This window comes from Pan troglodytes, chromosome 17 (genome assembly GCF_028858775.2).
Source record: "Pan troglodytes isolate AG18354 chromosome 17, NHGRI_mPanTro3-v2.0_pri, whole genome shotgun sequence".
In the NCBI taxonomy this organism is placed as follows: domain Eukaryota; kingdom Metazoa; phylum Chordata; class Mammalia; order Primates; family Hominidae; genus Pan; species Pan troglodytes.
The window spans coordinates 9102543-9120936 of NC_072415.2; the positions used below are offsets into that span (position 1 = coordinate 9102543).

The following is an 18394-nucleotide window of genomic DNA, read 5'->3' on the forward strand; positions in this document are numbered from 1 at the left end:
TTATGTACAATTTGTAATATATATTTTGTGTACCTTGATATTTTATGTACAATATATGATAAACATTTTGTGTAGTTTTATATATTATGTACAATATATGATATATATTTGCTGTACTTTGATATTTTACATACAATATGTGATATATTTTCTGTATTTTGATATTTTATGTACAATATATGATATATATTATGTGTACTTTGAGGTTTAATGTTCAACATATGATATATATTTTGTGTACTTTGATATTTTATGTACAATACATGATATATAATTTGTGTACTTTGATATTTTAAGTACAATATATAATACAAACATTGTGTACTTGATATTTTATGTACAATATATATATTTTGTGTACTTTGATATTTTATGTACTATACATATATATTTTGTGAACTTTGATATTTTATGTACAATTTATTATATCTTTTTGTGTAATTTGATATTTTATGTACAATATATAATATATATTTTGTGTACTTTGACATTTTAATTATATAATATAGTATATATTTTGTGTCCTTTGATATTTTATGTACAATATATAATATATATTTTTGTAATTTGATATTTTATGTACAACACATAATACATATTTTGTGTACTTTGATATTTTATGTACAATATAAAATATTAATTTTGCATACTTTCATATGTTATGTAGAATATATAATATATATTTTGTGTACTTTGATATTTTATGTAGAATATATCATACATATTCTTTGTACTTTGATATTTTATATAAAATATATGTTATTTTGTGTAATTTCATATTTTATATACAATACATAATAAATATTTTGTGTACTTTATTTTGATATTTTTTGTGCAATACGTAATATATATTTTGTGTGCTTTCATCTTTTATGTACGATATATAATATATATTTTGTGTAGTTTGATATTTTATGTAAAATATATGATATATATTTTGTGTAGTTTCATATTTTATGTACAATATATAATATATATTTTCTGTATGTCGATATTTTATGTACAATATATGATATATATTTTGTGTAGTTTCATGTTTCATGTACAGTGTATAATATATATTTTCTGTAATTTGATATTTTATGTACAATATAAAATATGTAGTTTTTTTACTTTTATATTTTATGTACAATATATGACATATATTTTGTGTACTTTGATATTTAATGTACAATATATGTTATATATTTTATCTTCTTTGATATTTTATGTAGAATGTATAATATATATTTTGTGTACTTTCATATTTTTTGTACAATATATGATATATAATTTGTGTTCTTTGATATTTTATGTACAATATATAATATATATATTGTGTAGGTTGATATTTTATGTGCAATATATAATACATATTTTGTGTATTTTCGTACTTTTTGTACAATATATAATATATAATTTTTGTGCTTTGATATTTTATGTTCAGTATATAATATATATTTTGTGTACTTTGATATTTTATGTACAACATATGATACATATTTTGTGTACCTTGATCTTTTGTGTACAATGTATGATATATATTTTGTGTAGTTTCATATTTTATGTACAATATATAATATATGTTTTGTGTACTTTGATATTTTATGTACCATATAATCCGTATATTTTGTGTACTTTGATATTTTTTGGAGAATATATGATATACATTTTGTGTACTTAGATATTTTATGTACAATATATAATATATATTTTCTGTACATTTTGATAGTTCATGTACAAAACATAATATATATTTTGTGAACTTTACTTTGATATTTTATGTGCAATATAGAATATATAGTTTGTGTACTTTGATATGTAATGTACAATATATAATATTTACGTTGTGTACTTTACTTTGATATTTTATGTGCAATATATAACACATATTTTGTATACTTTGATATTTTATGTATAATATATAATGCTTATATTGTGTACTTTCATATTTTATGTACAATATATAATACATATTTTGTGTACTTTGATATTTTATGGCAAATATATAATATATATTTTGCAGACTTTATTTTATGTACAATATAGAATATATATTTTGTGTAATTTGATACTATATATACAATATGTAATGTATTCTTTGTGTACTTTGACAGTTTATGTAAAATATGTGATATACATTTTGTGTAATTTGATATTTTATATACAATGTATGGTATATATTTTGTGTATTTTGATATTTTACGTACAATAAATGACATATATTTCATGTAATTTGATATTCTATGTAAAATATGTGGTATATTTTGTGTCTTCTTTGATATATGTACAATATATAATATATATTTTGTGTACTTTGATATTTTACGTACAATATATGATATATATTTGGGGTAATTTGATATTTCATGTACAATATATGATATATATTTTGTGTTTGATATTTTATGTACAATATATAATTTATATTTTGTGTACTTTCATATTTTATGTACAATTTATAATATATATTTTGTGTACTTTGATATTTTATGTGCAATATATAGTATATATTTTGTGTAATTGATATTTTATGAACATTATATAATATATATTTTGGGTAATTTGATATTTTATGTACAATATATGATATATATTTTGTGTTCTTTCATATTTTATATACAATATATAACATATAGTTTGTGTACTTTGATATTTTATGTACAATATATAATATATACTTTGTGTACTTTGATATTAAATGTACAATATATGATATATATTTTGAGAACTTTGATATTTTATGTAAAATATGTAATATATATTTTGTGTACATTGATATTTTATGTACAGTATATGATATGTATTTTATGTACTTTGATATGTTATGTACAATATATAATATATATATTGTGTAGGTTGATATTTTATGTGCAATATATCGTACATATTTTGTGTACTTTGGCATTTTATGTAAAATATATAATATATATTTTGTGTACTTTGATATTTTATGTGCAATATATCGTACATATTTTGTGTACTTTGGCATTTTATGTAAAATATATAATATGTATTTTGTGTACTTTGATATTTTATGCACAATATATGATATATATTGTGTGAAATTTGATATTTTATGTAAAAATTATGATATATATTATGTGTTCTTTGACATTTTATGTTCAATATATAATACATATTTTATATACTTTGATATTTTATGTCCAACATATAACATATATTTCCTGTTATTTTTGATATTTTAAGTACAATATATAATATATATTTTGTGTACTTTGATATTTTGTGTACAATATATAATACATATTTTGCGTACTTTACTTTGAAACTTTATGTACAATATATAATATATATTTTGTGTACTTTGTATTTTATGTATTATATAATATATATTATGTGTAATTTCATATTTTATGTGCAATATATAACATATATTTTGTGTACTTTGATATTTTATGTACAGCATATAATACATATTTGGTGTACTCTTATATTTTATGTACACTACAAAATATGTATTTGGTGTACTTTGATATTGTTTGCACAGTACATAATATATATTTGGTGTACTTTGATATTTTATGTACAATACATAATATATATTTGGTGAACTTTGATATTTTATGTTCAGTATATAATATATATGGTGTACTTTCATATTATATGTGCAGTATATTATATATTTGGTGTTCTTTGATATTTTATGTACAGTATATAATATATATTTAGTTTACTTTGATATTTTATGTACCGTATATGATACATATTTGGTTTACTTTGATATTTTATTTACAGTATGAAATATATATTAGCTATACTTTGATATTTTATGTACAGTATATAATATATATTTGGTGTACTTTCATATGTTATGTACCGCATATAAGATATATATGGTGTACAGAGATATTTTATGTAAAGTATATAATATGTCTTTGGTATACTGTGATATATTATGTACAGTTTATAAAATATATTTGTTGTACTTTGATGTTTTATGTACAGTATATAATGTAGATTTGTTGTAGTTTGATATTATATGTATTATAATATATATTTGGGGTACTTTAATATTTTATGTACAGTATAAAATATATATTTGGTGTACATTGATATTTTATCTGCAGTATATAACATATATTTGGTGTACATTGATATTTTATGAGCAGTATATAAAATATATTTGGTGTACTGTGGTATTTTATATACATTATATAATATATATTTGGAGTACATTGAGATTTTATGTACAGTATACAATATATTTGGTTTCCTTTGATACTTTATGTACAGTATATATATGTTTGGTGTACTTTGAAATATTATGTACAGTATATAATATATTTTGTTCATTTTGATCTTTTATGTGCAGTATATAAACTATGGTTTACTTTCATATTTTATGTACAGTATATAATATAAATTTGCTATGCTTTCATATTTCATTTACAGTGTATAATATATATTTGGTGTACTTTTATACTTTGTGTACACTATATAATATATATTTGGTGTACTTTAATATTTTATTTATAGTATATAATGTTCAATAGGTGTACTTTGATGTATTATGTGCAGTGTATAAAATATATTTGGTGTATTTTGATACTTTATTTGCAGTATATAAAATATATTCGGTGTACTGTGATATTTTATGTACAGTATATAATATATCTTTGGTGTATTTTGATATTTTATGAAAAGCATATAATACATAGTTGATGTACATTGATATTTTAGGTACAGTATAAAATATATATTGGGTATACTTTGATATTTTACGTACAGTATAAAACCAATTTTTAGTGTACATTGAAATTTTATGTACAGTGTAATATATTTGGTGTAGTTTCATATTTTATTTACAGTATATAATATATGGTGTACTTTATTATTTTTTGTAGAGTATATAATATATATTTCCTGTACATTGATATATAATGTACTGTATATAATGTACATTTGGCATACTTTGGTATTTTATGTAGAGAATATAATATATATTTGTGGTATTTTGATATCTTATGTATAGTTTATAATATATATTTGGTGTTATTTGATATTTTATGTACAGTATATAATATATATTTGGTGTACATTGATATTTTATGTAGAGTGTATAATATTTATTTGGTGTATTTTAATATTTTATGTGCAGTATATAATATGTATATTGTGTACTTTGATATTTTTTGTGCAGTATATAGTATATATTTGTTTTTCTTTGACATTTTGTGTATAGTATATAATATATATTTGAAGTACTTTGATATTTTATATACAGAAAATAGTATATGTTCGGTGTTATTTGATATTTTATGTACAGTATGTAATATATATTCCGTGTACTTTGATATTTTATGTAGAGTGTGAAATATATAATTGTTGTACTTTGATATTTTATGTGCAATGTAAAATATACATTTGGTGTATTTTGATATTTTATGTGCAATATATAAAATATATTTGGTGTAGTGTGATATTTTATGTAAAGTATATAATATATATTTGGTGCACTTTGATATTTTATGTACAGTATATAAATATAGCTGGTGTACTTTGATATTTTAGGTATAGTATATAATATTTATTTGATGTACTTTGATATTTTAAGTAGAGTAAATAATATATATTTGGTGAACTTTGAAATTTTATGTACAGTGTATAATATATTTGGTGTAGATTCATATTTTATGTACAGTATATAATATATATGGTGTACTTTATTATTTGATGTGCAGTATATAATATATATTTGCTGTACTTTGACATATATTGTACAGTATATAATATACATTTGTGGTACTTTCATATTTTTTGAGCAGTATATAATATATATTTGGTGTTCTTTGATATTTTATGTACAGTTTATAATATATATTTGGTGTACTTTCATACTTTATGTACAGCATATAATATATATTAGGTATACTTTGATATTTTATGTACAGTATATAATACATTTATGGTGTTCTTTGATATTTTATCTACACTATATAACACACTTTTGGTGTATTTTGATATTTTATGTAAAGTATATAATATATATTTGGTGTACTTTGATATTTTATGTACTGTATATAATATATATTTGGTGAACTTTGATATATTATTTACAGTATATAATATATATTTGGTGTACTTTGATATTTTATGTACAGTTTATAACATATATGGTGTACTTTTATATTGTATATATAGTTTATAATATATATTATGAGTACTTTGATATTTTGTGTATAGTATATAATATATATTTGGTGTATTTTAATATTTTATGTACAGTATAAAATATATATTTCGTGTACTTTTATATTTTATGTACACTATATAATATATGTTTGGTGTACTTTCATATATTTTGTGCAGTATATAATATATATTTGTTTTATTTTGACATTTTATGCGCAGAATATAATATATATTCGGTGTAATTTGATATTTTATGGGGAGTATATAATATATATTTGGTGTACTTTGATATTTTATGTGCAGTATATATGTTTGGTGTACTTTGAAATATTATGTAGAGTATATAATATATTTTGTGCATTTTGATATTTTATGTACAGTATATAATATATGGTGTTCTTTCATATTTTATGTACAGTATATAATATGCATTTGCTATGCTTTGATATTTTATGTACAGCATATAATATATGTTTGGTGTACTTTTATAGTTTATGTATCCTGCATAATATATATTTGCTGTACTTTGATATATTATGTACAGTATATAATGTTCATTAGGGGTATTCTGATATTTTATGTTTAGTATATAATATATATTTGGTGTACTTTCATGTTTTATGAACAGTATATAATACATTTTTGGTGTACTGTGATATATTATGTGCCGTATGTAATATGTATTTGGTGTACTTTGATATTTTATATGCAGTAAATAAGATACATTTGGTGTACTTTGATATTTTATGCACAGTATATAATATGTATTTGGTGTACTTTGATATATTATGTACAGTATATAATATATATTTGGTATATTTTCATATTTTATGTACAGTATAAAATATATATTTGCTGTGCTTTGATATTTCATGTGCTGTATATAATATATATTTGATGTATTCTGCAATTTTATGTGCAGTGTATAATACATATTTGGTGTACTGTGATATTTTATGTACAGTACATAATATATATTTGGTGTACTTTGATATTTTATGTTCAGGATAAAATATTCATTTGGTGTACTTTGATATTTCATGTACAGTACATAATATATATGGTGTAATTTGATATTTTATATACAGAATATAACATATATTTCCTGTACTTTTATATTTTATGTACAGTATATAATATATATTTGGTGCACTTTGATATTTTCAGTACAGAATATAATCTATATTTGGTGTACTTTGATACTTTATGTACACCATACTACATATTAGGTGCACCTTGATATTTTATGCACTGTATAGAATATACATTAAATATATTTTGATGTTTTATGTACAGTATATAATACATATTCGGTGTAGTTTGATATTTTATGTACTGCATATAATATATATTTGGTGGACTGTGATATTTAATGTACAGTATATATATTTGGTGTACTTTGATATTTTGTGTACTGCATATAACATTCATTTGGTGAACTTTCATATTTTATGTACAGTATATAATATAGATTTGGTGTATTTGATATTTTATGTACAATATATGATATATATTTGGTGTACTTTGATATATTATATGCAGTATATCATATATATTTGCTGTAATGTGGTATTTTATAAACAGTTTATAATATATATTTGGTGTAGTTTGATATTTCACGTAGAGTATATAATATATATTTGGTGTACTTTGATGTTTTATGTACAGTATAAAATATATTTTTGTTGTACTTTATACTTTATGTGCAGTATATAATATCTTTTGGTGTACTTTGATATTTTATGTGAAGTATAGAAAATATTTTTGTTGTACTGTGATATTTTATATACAGTTTATATTACATATTTGGTGTATTTTGATAATTTATGTACAGTATAAAACATATATTTGATGTATGTTGATATTTTTGGTACAGTATATAATATATATTTGGTGTACTTTGATATTTTATGTACATTATATAATATACATTTGGTGTACTTTGATATTTTATGTACAGTATATAATATATGTTTGGTGTACTTTGATATTTTATATACAGTATATAATATATTTTTACTCTAATTTGATATATTATGTACACTATATAATATACATTTGGGGTAATTGGATATTTTATGTATAATATATGATATATTTGGAGTACTTTGATATTTTTGGTACAGTATATAATATATATTTGGTGTACGTTGAAATTTTATATACAGTATATAATATATATTTGGTATACTTTTATATTTTATGTACAGTATAGAATATATATTTGGTGTACTTTGAAATTTCATTTACAGTATATTATGTATTTTGTGTACTTTGATTTTTTATGTACAGTATATAATATATACAGTGTACTTTGGTATTTTATGTACAGTATATAATATATATTTGCTGTACTTTTTATTTAATGTACACTGTATAATCTATATTTGGTGTACTTTGATGTTTTATGTACAGTATATAATATATATTAGGTGTACTTTCATATTTTATGTTACGTATATAGAATATGTTTGGGGTAATTAGATATTTTATGAACAGTATGTAATATATTTTGTGTACTTTGATATTTTAATTACGGTATATTATATATGTTTGGATTAATCTGATATTTTATGTACAGTATATAATATATATGCAGTAATTTGAGAGTTTATATACTGTATATAATATATATTTGCTGTAATTTTATATTTTATATACAGTATATAATATATATCTGGTGTACTTTGATATTTTGTGTACACTAAGTAATGTATATTTGGTGTAATTTGACATTTTATGTGCAGTGTATAATATATATTTGGTATACTTTTATGTTTTATGTGCAGTATATAAAATGTATTTGGTGTACTGTGATATTTTATTCACTGTATATAATATATATTTGGTGTACTTTGTTGTTTTCTTTACAAAATATAATATTCATTTGGTGTTCTTTGATATTTTATGTACAGTATATAATATATTTTTCGTGTACTTTGATATTTGATGTACAGCATGTAATATATTTGGTGTTCTATGATATTTTATGTATAGTATATTATATATGCTGTACTTTGATATTTTATCTTCAGTATATAATATATTTGGTGTACCTAGATATTTTATATATACCCTATGATATATATTTGCTGTCATTTCACATTTTATGTACAGTATGCAATATATATTTGGTGTACTGTGACATTTTATGTATAATATATAATATATAGGTGCTGTACTTTCATATTTTATGTACAGTATAAAACAAATGTTTGGTGTACTTTGATATTTTATGTACAGTGTATAATATATATGTGGTGTTCTTTGATATTTTAGGAACACTTTATAATATATATTTGGTGTAATTTGATACTTTATGTACAGCATATAATATATATCTGTGTGCTTTGAAATTTATGTAAATCATATAATATATTTGGTGTACTTTTATATTTTATATACAGTATATAATATATATGGCATACTTTGATATTTTATGAACAGTATATAATATATATTTTGTGTAGTTTGATATTTTATATACAGTATATAATATAAATTTGGTGTACTTTGATATTTTATGTACAGTATATAATATATCTTGGATGTACTTTGATATTTTATGTACAGTGTGTAATATATATTGGGTGTAATTTGATATTTTATCTGCAGTGCATAATATATATTTGGTGTACTTTGATATTCTTTGAACAGTATAATCCATATATTTGGTGTACTTATAAATTTTATATACAGTATATAATATATATTTGGTGTACTTTGATATTTTATGTGCATTACATAATATATAAGGGGTATTTTGATATTTTATGTGCACGGTATAATGTATATTTGGTGTACTTTCAGATTTCATGTGCAGTATATAAAATATATTTGGCGTAGTGTTATATATTTTGTACAGTATATAATATATATTTGCTGTACTTTGATATTTTATGTATAGTACATAATATTCATTTGGTGTACCTTATTTTATGTACAGTATATAATATACATTTCGTGTACTTTGATATTTTATATAGAGTATATAATATATATTTGCTGTACTTTTATATTTTATGTACAGTATATAATATGCATTTGGTGTACATTGATAATTTATGTACACTATACTATATATTTGGTGCACTTTGATATTTCTTGTACAGTATATAATATATAATAGGTAAACATTGATAGTTTCTGTTCAGTATATGATATATATTGTGTGAAATTTGATACATTATGTACCGTATATAATATATATTTGGTGTACTGTGATTATTTTATGTACAGTATATAATATATATTTGGTACACTGTGATATTTTATATAGAGTATTTCATATATATTTGGTGTACTTTGATATTTTATGTACAGAATATAGTATAGATTTGTTGTAGTTTGATATTTTATGTACAGTATATGATATAGATTTGGTGCATTATGATATTTTATGTACAGTATATGATATATATTTGGTGTAATTTGATATTTTCTGTACAGTATATAATATAAACTTAGTGTACATTGATATTTTATGTGCAGTATACAATATATATTTGGTGTACTGTGATATTTTATGTACACTATATAATGTATGTTTTGTGTACTTTGATATCTTATGTACAATATGTAATACATATTTGGTGTACTTTGATACTTTATATACAGAATATAACATATATTTGGTGTACTTTGATATTTTACATACAGTATATAATATATATTTTGTGTATTTTGATGTTTTATGTACAGTATAAAATATACATTTTTTGTAGTTTCATTTTTTATGTACAGTATATAATATATATTTGGTGTATTTTTATATTTTTTGTACACTATACAATATTAATTTGGCATACTTTGATATTTTATGTACAGTATATAGTATATATTTTGTGTACTTTGATACTGTATGTACACTATAAAATATATATATGGTGTTCTTTGACATTTTATTTACAGTATATAATATTCATTAGGTATACTTTGATATTTTGTGTACAGTATATATTTTTGTACTTTGATATTTTATGTACAGAATACAATATATATTTGGAGTACTTTGATATTTCAGGTACAGTATTTAATATATATTGTGTACTTTGATATTTTATGTACAGTATACAATATATATTTGGTGTACTTTGATATTTTATGTACACTATATAAAATATATTTGGTGTAATTTGATTTTTTATGTACAGTATATAATATATATTAGGTGTACTTTGATATTTTTTGTACAGTGTATATTATATTTCATGTACTATGATATTTCATGTACAGTATACAATGCATACGGTGTACTTTGATATATTATGTACACTATATAATACATATTTGTTGTACTTTGATATTTTATGTGTAGTATATCACATATATTGGGTGTCCTTTGATATATTAGGTACAGTATACAACATATATTTGGTGTATTTTTTTATATTATGTACAGTGTATAATATAGATTTGGTGTACTTTGAAATTTTATGTAGAGTATATAATACATTTTGTGTACTTTGATATTTTATGTAGAGAATATTATAAATGGTGTACATTGATATCTTATGTACAGTATATAATATGTATTTGCTCTACTTTTTTATTTTATATTCAGTATATAATATATATTTGGTGTATTTTGTTACTTTATGTACACTATATATTCTATATTTGATGTACTTTGTTATTTTATGTACAGTATATAATATTAGGTATACTTTGATATTTTATATACAGTATATAATATTAGGTATACTTTGATATTTTATGTACAGTATATAATATATTTGGTGTACTATGATATTTTAAGTACAGTAGAGAATATATTTTTGGTGTACCTTGATATGTTATGTTCAGTATATAATATATATGGTATGGTGTGCTTTGATATTTTATGTATAGTGTATAGTATATATTTGTTGTATTTTGAAACTTTATGTGCACTACTTAGTATATATTTGGAGTACTTTGATATTTTATGCACACTATATAATGTATATTTGGTGTCCTTTGATATTTTATGTACAGTATATAATATATATTTTGTCTGCTTTGACATTACATGTAAGGTATATAATACATAGTCTGTGCGCTTATGTTTTATGTGCAGTATATAATATACATTTGGTGTACCTTGATATTTTATGTAGAGTATATAATAAATATTTTGTGCAGTTTGATAATTTGTGTATAGTTTATAGTTTAGGTTTGGTGTCCTTTGATATTTTATATGTAGGATATAACACGTATTTGTTGTACATTGATGTTTTGAGTACAGTACATAATATGTATTTGGTGTACTTTGATATTTTATGTACAGTACATAAGATATATTTGGTGCAGGTTGATATTTTATGTACAGTATATAATATATATTTGGTGTACTTTCATATTTTAGTGTATGGTATATAATAAATATTTGGTGTGCTTTCATATTTTATATAGAGTATATAATATATATTTTCTGTACTTTGATATTGGTGTAGCTTGATATTTTATGTGCATTATATGATATATAGTTGGTGTACTTTGATATTTTATATACAGGTGATAATACATGTTTTGTTGTCTTTGATATTTTATGTACAGTATATTATACATATTTGGTTCACTTTCATATTTTATGTACACTATATAATACATATTTGGGGTACTTTGGTATTTTATGTACACTATAGAGTACATATTTTGGTTACTGTGATATTTTATGCACAGTATATAATATATATTCGGGGTTCTATAATATTTTATTTACAGTATATAATACATATTTGGTGTACTTTGATATTTTATGTATTGTGTATAAGGCATATTTGGTGTGCATTGTTATTTTATGTACAGTATATTTTAAATATTTCCTGTACTTTCATATTTTATGTACAATTTATACTACATATTTGGTGTACTTTATATTTTATGCACAGTTCATAATACAAATTTGGTGTACTTTGATATTTTTTGTACGGTATATAATACATATTTGAGGTACTTTGATATTTTATGTACAGTATATACTACATATTTTGTGAACTTTGATATTTTATGTACAGTATATAATATATATTTGAGCTACTTTTATATTTTATGTACAGTATATAATACATATTTGGGTTACTTTATATTTTATGCACAGCAAATAATACATATTTGGTGTATTTTTTTTTACTGTACATAATTCATATTTGGTGCACTTTCATATTTTATGTACAGTGTATAACACATATTTAGTGCACTTTGATATTTTATGCGCCGTATATAATACATATTTGTACTTTGATATTTTATGTACAGTATATAATATATGTTTGGGTACTTTGATATTTTATGTACAGATTATAATACGTATTTGGTTCACTTTGATATTTTATGTACAGTATATAATACATATTTGGTTCACTTTGAAATTTTATATACAGTATATAGTACATATTTGGTTTACATTGATATTTCTTGTACAGTATATAATATATATTTGGTGTACTTTGATATTTTATGTATAGTAAACAGTACATATTAGGTGTATTTAATATTTTTTGTACAGTATATAATACATATTTGGTGTACTTCCATATTTTATCTACAGTATAAAATGCATATTTGTTTCACTTTGATATTTAATGTACCATATAAAATACATATCTGTTTCATATTGATATTTTATCTACAGTATATAATACATATTTTGGGCAATTTGATATTTTATGTACAGTGTATAATACACATTTTTGTACTTTGATATTGTACCTACTGTATATAATACATATTTAGGGTACTTTAATATTTTATGTACAGTATATAATACATACTTGGGGTCCTTTGTTATTTTATCTACAGTAGGTAATACATATTTGGGGTACTGTGATATTTAATGAACGGTATATAATACATATTTCGGGTACTGCATTATTTTACATACAGTATATAGTACATATTTTGGGTACTTTGCTATTTTATGTACTTTATGTAATTCATATTTGGTGTACTTTGATATTTTACATACAGTATATAATACATGTTTGGGGTAATTTGATATTTTATTTACAGTATATAATACACATTTGGGGTACTTTGATATTTTATGTACAGCATATAATATACGTTTGGTGTGCTTTGATGTTTTATGTGCAGTATATAATATGTATATGGGGAACTTTGATATTTTATGACCAGTATATAATACATATTTGGGGTACTTTGATATTTCATATACAGTATGTAATATATATTTGGTGTAATTTGATATTTTATGTACAGTATATAATATATATTTGGTGCAGTTTGATATTTCATGTACAGTATGTAATACATATTTGGTGGACTTTGATATTTTATGTACAGTATTTAATACATATTTGGGGTACTTTGGTAATTTATGTACAGTATATAATATATATTTGGGGTACTTTGATGTTTTATGTACTGTATATAATAAACATTTGGGTACTTTTATATTATATCTACTGTATATAATACATATTTTTGGGTACTTTGATATTTTATGTACTGTATATGATACATACTTCAGGTATTTTGATATTGTATATACAGTATGTAATACATATCTGGGGTACTTTCATATTTTATGTACAATATATAAAACATAATTCGGGTACTTTGATATTTCTTGTGCAGTATATAATATGTGTTTGGGTTACTTTGATATTTTATGTACTCTATATAATACATAATTTGGGTACTTTGATATTTTATATACAGTATATAATACGTATTTGGGGTACTTTGATATTTTATGTACAGTATATAATACATATTTGGGGTACTTTGATATTTTATATGCAGCATATAATATACCTTTGGTGTGCTTTGATATTTTATGTACAGTACATAATATGTATTTGGGGTAATTTGATATTTATGACCAGTATATAATACATATTTGGGGTAATTTGGTATTTCATATACAGTATTTAATCTATATTAGGTGTACTTTAATATTTTATGTACAGTATATAATATATATTTGGTGTAGTTTGATATTTCATGTACAGTATAGAATACATATTTGGTGTACTTTGATATTTCATATACAGTATATAGTACATATTTGGTGTACTTTGATATTTTATGTACAGTATTTAATACATATTTGGGGTATGTTGATATTTTATGTACAGTATATAATATATATTTGGGTTACTTTGATATTTTATGTACAGTACATAATACACTTTTGGGTACTTTGATATTGTATCTACCGTATATAATACATATTTTTGGGTACTTTGATATTTTATATACTGTATAAGATACATACTTCAGGTATTTTGATATTGTATGTACAGTATTAAATACATAGCTGGGGAATTTGGTATTTTATGTACAGTATTTAATACGTATTTGGGGAAGTTTGAAATTTTATATTCGGTATATAATACATATTTTGGGTATTTTGATATTCTCTGTTCAGTATATAATACATAATTGTGTTATTTAGATATTTTATATACAGTACACAATGCATATTTGGGTTACTTTGATAGTTTATGTACAGTATATAATACATATTTGAGGTCCCTTGATATATTATGTACTGCTTATAATATATCTTTGGTGTACTTTGCTATTTTATGTACAGTGTATAGTATATATTTGAGGTACTTTGATATTTTATGAACAGTATATAATACATATTTGAGGTACATTGATATTTCATATACAGTATTTAACATATATTTGGGGTTCCTTGATATTTTATGTACAGTATACACTATATATTTAGGGTAATTTCATATTTTATGAGCAGTATATAATACATATTTGGGGTATTTTGATACTTCATATACAGTTTTTAATATATATGTTTGTGGTACTTTGATATTTTATGAACAGTACATAATATATATTTGGGGAAATTTGATATTTTATTTTCAGTATATAACAGATATTTGGGGCACTTTGATATTTTATGTACAGTATATAATACATATTTGGGGTACTTTGATATTTTGTGTAAAGTATATAATACACATTTGGGTACTTTGATATTGTATGTACTTTATATAATACATATTTGGGGTACTTTGATAGTTTATGTACTCTAATACATACTTGAGGTACTTTGATATTTTATGTACAGTATATAGTACATATTAGGTGTAGTTTAATATTTTTGTACAGTATATAAGAAATATTTGGGGTACTTTGATATTTTATTTACTGTATATAATACACATTACGTATACTTTGATATTTTATGTATACTATATAATACATATTTGTTATACTTTGATATTTTATCTACAGTATAAAATGCATAATTTTTTCACTTTGATATTTTTTGAACAGTATAAAATACACATCTGTTTCACATTGATAATTTATCTTCATTAATTAAGACATATTTTGGGTACTTTGATAATTTATGTACACTATTTAATACATATTTAGGGTACTTTGATATTTTACGTAGAGTATATAATACATATTTGGGGTTCTTTGATATTTTATATACAGTATATAACAAATATTTGGGATACTTTGATATTTTATGCAGTATATAATACACATTTGGGTACTTTGATATTGTATCTACTGTATATAATACATATTTTGGTCACTTTTATATTTTATGTACTGTATATAATAAATATTGTGTGTATTTTGATATTTTATGTACAGTACATAATACATATTAGGGGTACTTTGATATTTTATGTACAGTATATAATACATATTTGGGGTACTTTGATATTTTATGTACAGTATGTAATACATATATGGGGTATTTTGATATTTTATGTACAGTACATAATACATATTTGTGGTACTTTGATATTTTATGTACAGTATATAGTACATATTTGGGGTACTTTCAAATTTTATGTGCGGTATATAATATGTGTTTGGGGTAATTTGATATTTTATGTACTGTATATCATACATTCTATGGGTATTTTAATATTTTATATACAGTATATAATACATATTTGGGGTACTTTGATATTTTATGGACAGTATATGATACATATTTGGGGTACTTTAATATTTTATGTATAGTATATAATACATATTTCATGTACTTTGATGTTTCTTGTACAGTATATAATACATATTTGGTGTACTTTGATATTTTATGTACAGTATATAATTTATATTAAGTGTACTTTAATATTTTATGTACAGTATGTAATATATATGTGGTGTAATTTAATATATTTTCTACAGTATAAAATGCATATTTGTTTCACTTAGATATTTTATGTACAGTATAAAATACATATGTGTTTCTCTTTGATAATTTATCTACAGTATATAATACATATTTTGGGTACTTTGATATATTATGTACACTATATAACGCATATTTCATGTAGTTTGATATTTTATGTACAGTATATAATACATATTTTGGGTACTTTGATATTTTATGTATAGTATATAGCACATATTTGGGGTACATTGATATTTTATTTACAGTATATAATACATATTTGGGTACTTTGATATTGTATCAACTGTATATAATACATATTTTGGGTACGTTGATATTATATGTACAGTATATAATACATACTTGGGGTACTTTGATATTTTATGTACAGTACGTAATACATATTTTGGTTACTTTGATATGTTATGTACTGTATATAATACACATTTGGGTACTTTGATATTGTATCTACTGTTTAATATATACTTGGGGCTCTTTAATATTTTATATACGGTACATAATACATATTTAGGGTACTTTGATTTCTTACATACAGTATGTAGCATTTATTTGGGTTACTTTGTTATCTTATATACAGTATATAATACGTATTTGGGGTATTTTGATATTTTATGTACAGTATATAATACATTTTTGGGGTACTTTGATATATTAAGTACAGTATATAATAGACCTTTGGGGTACTTTGGTATTTAATATAAAATATTACATATATATTTGGTGTACTTTGATATTTTATGTACAGTATATAATATATATTGGGCTTATTTTGATATTTTATGTACAGTATATAATACATATTTGTGGTACTTTGATATTTTACGTAGAGTATATAATACATATTTGGGGTACTTTGATATATTAGGTACAGTATATAATACATATTTGAGGTACTTTGATATTTTATGTACACTATATAATGCAAATTTGGTGTACTTTGATATTTTATGTACAGTATATAATACATACTTGGGGTATGTTGATATTTTATGTACAGTATATAATACATATTTCGGTTACTTTGATATATTTTGTACAGTATATAATACATATTTGGGGTATTTTGATTTATTATGTACAGTATGTAATATTTATTTGGGATACTTTGTTATTTTCTAT

At 21.4% G+C, this 18394-nt stretch overlaps 1 long non-coding RNA gene across 1 annotated transcript in view; it reads right to left on the bottom strand.

The window, feature by feature from the left end:
* The window catches only part of LOC134808665 (uncharacterized), a 164090-nt gene that overhangs the window by 125500 nt on the left and 20196 nt on the right, over window positions 1–18394 (bottom strand). The gene's annotated exons all lie outside the window — the stretch shown is intronic.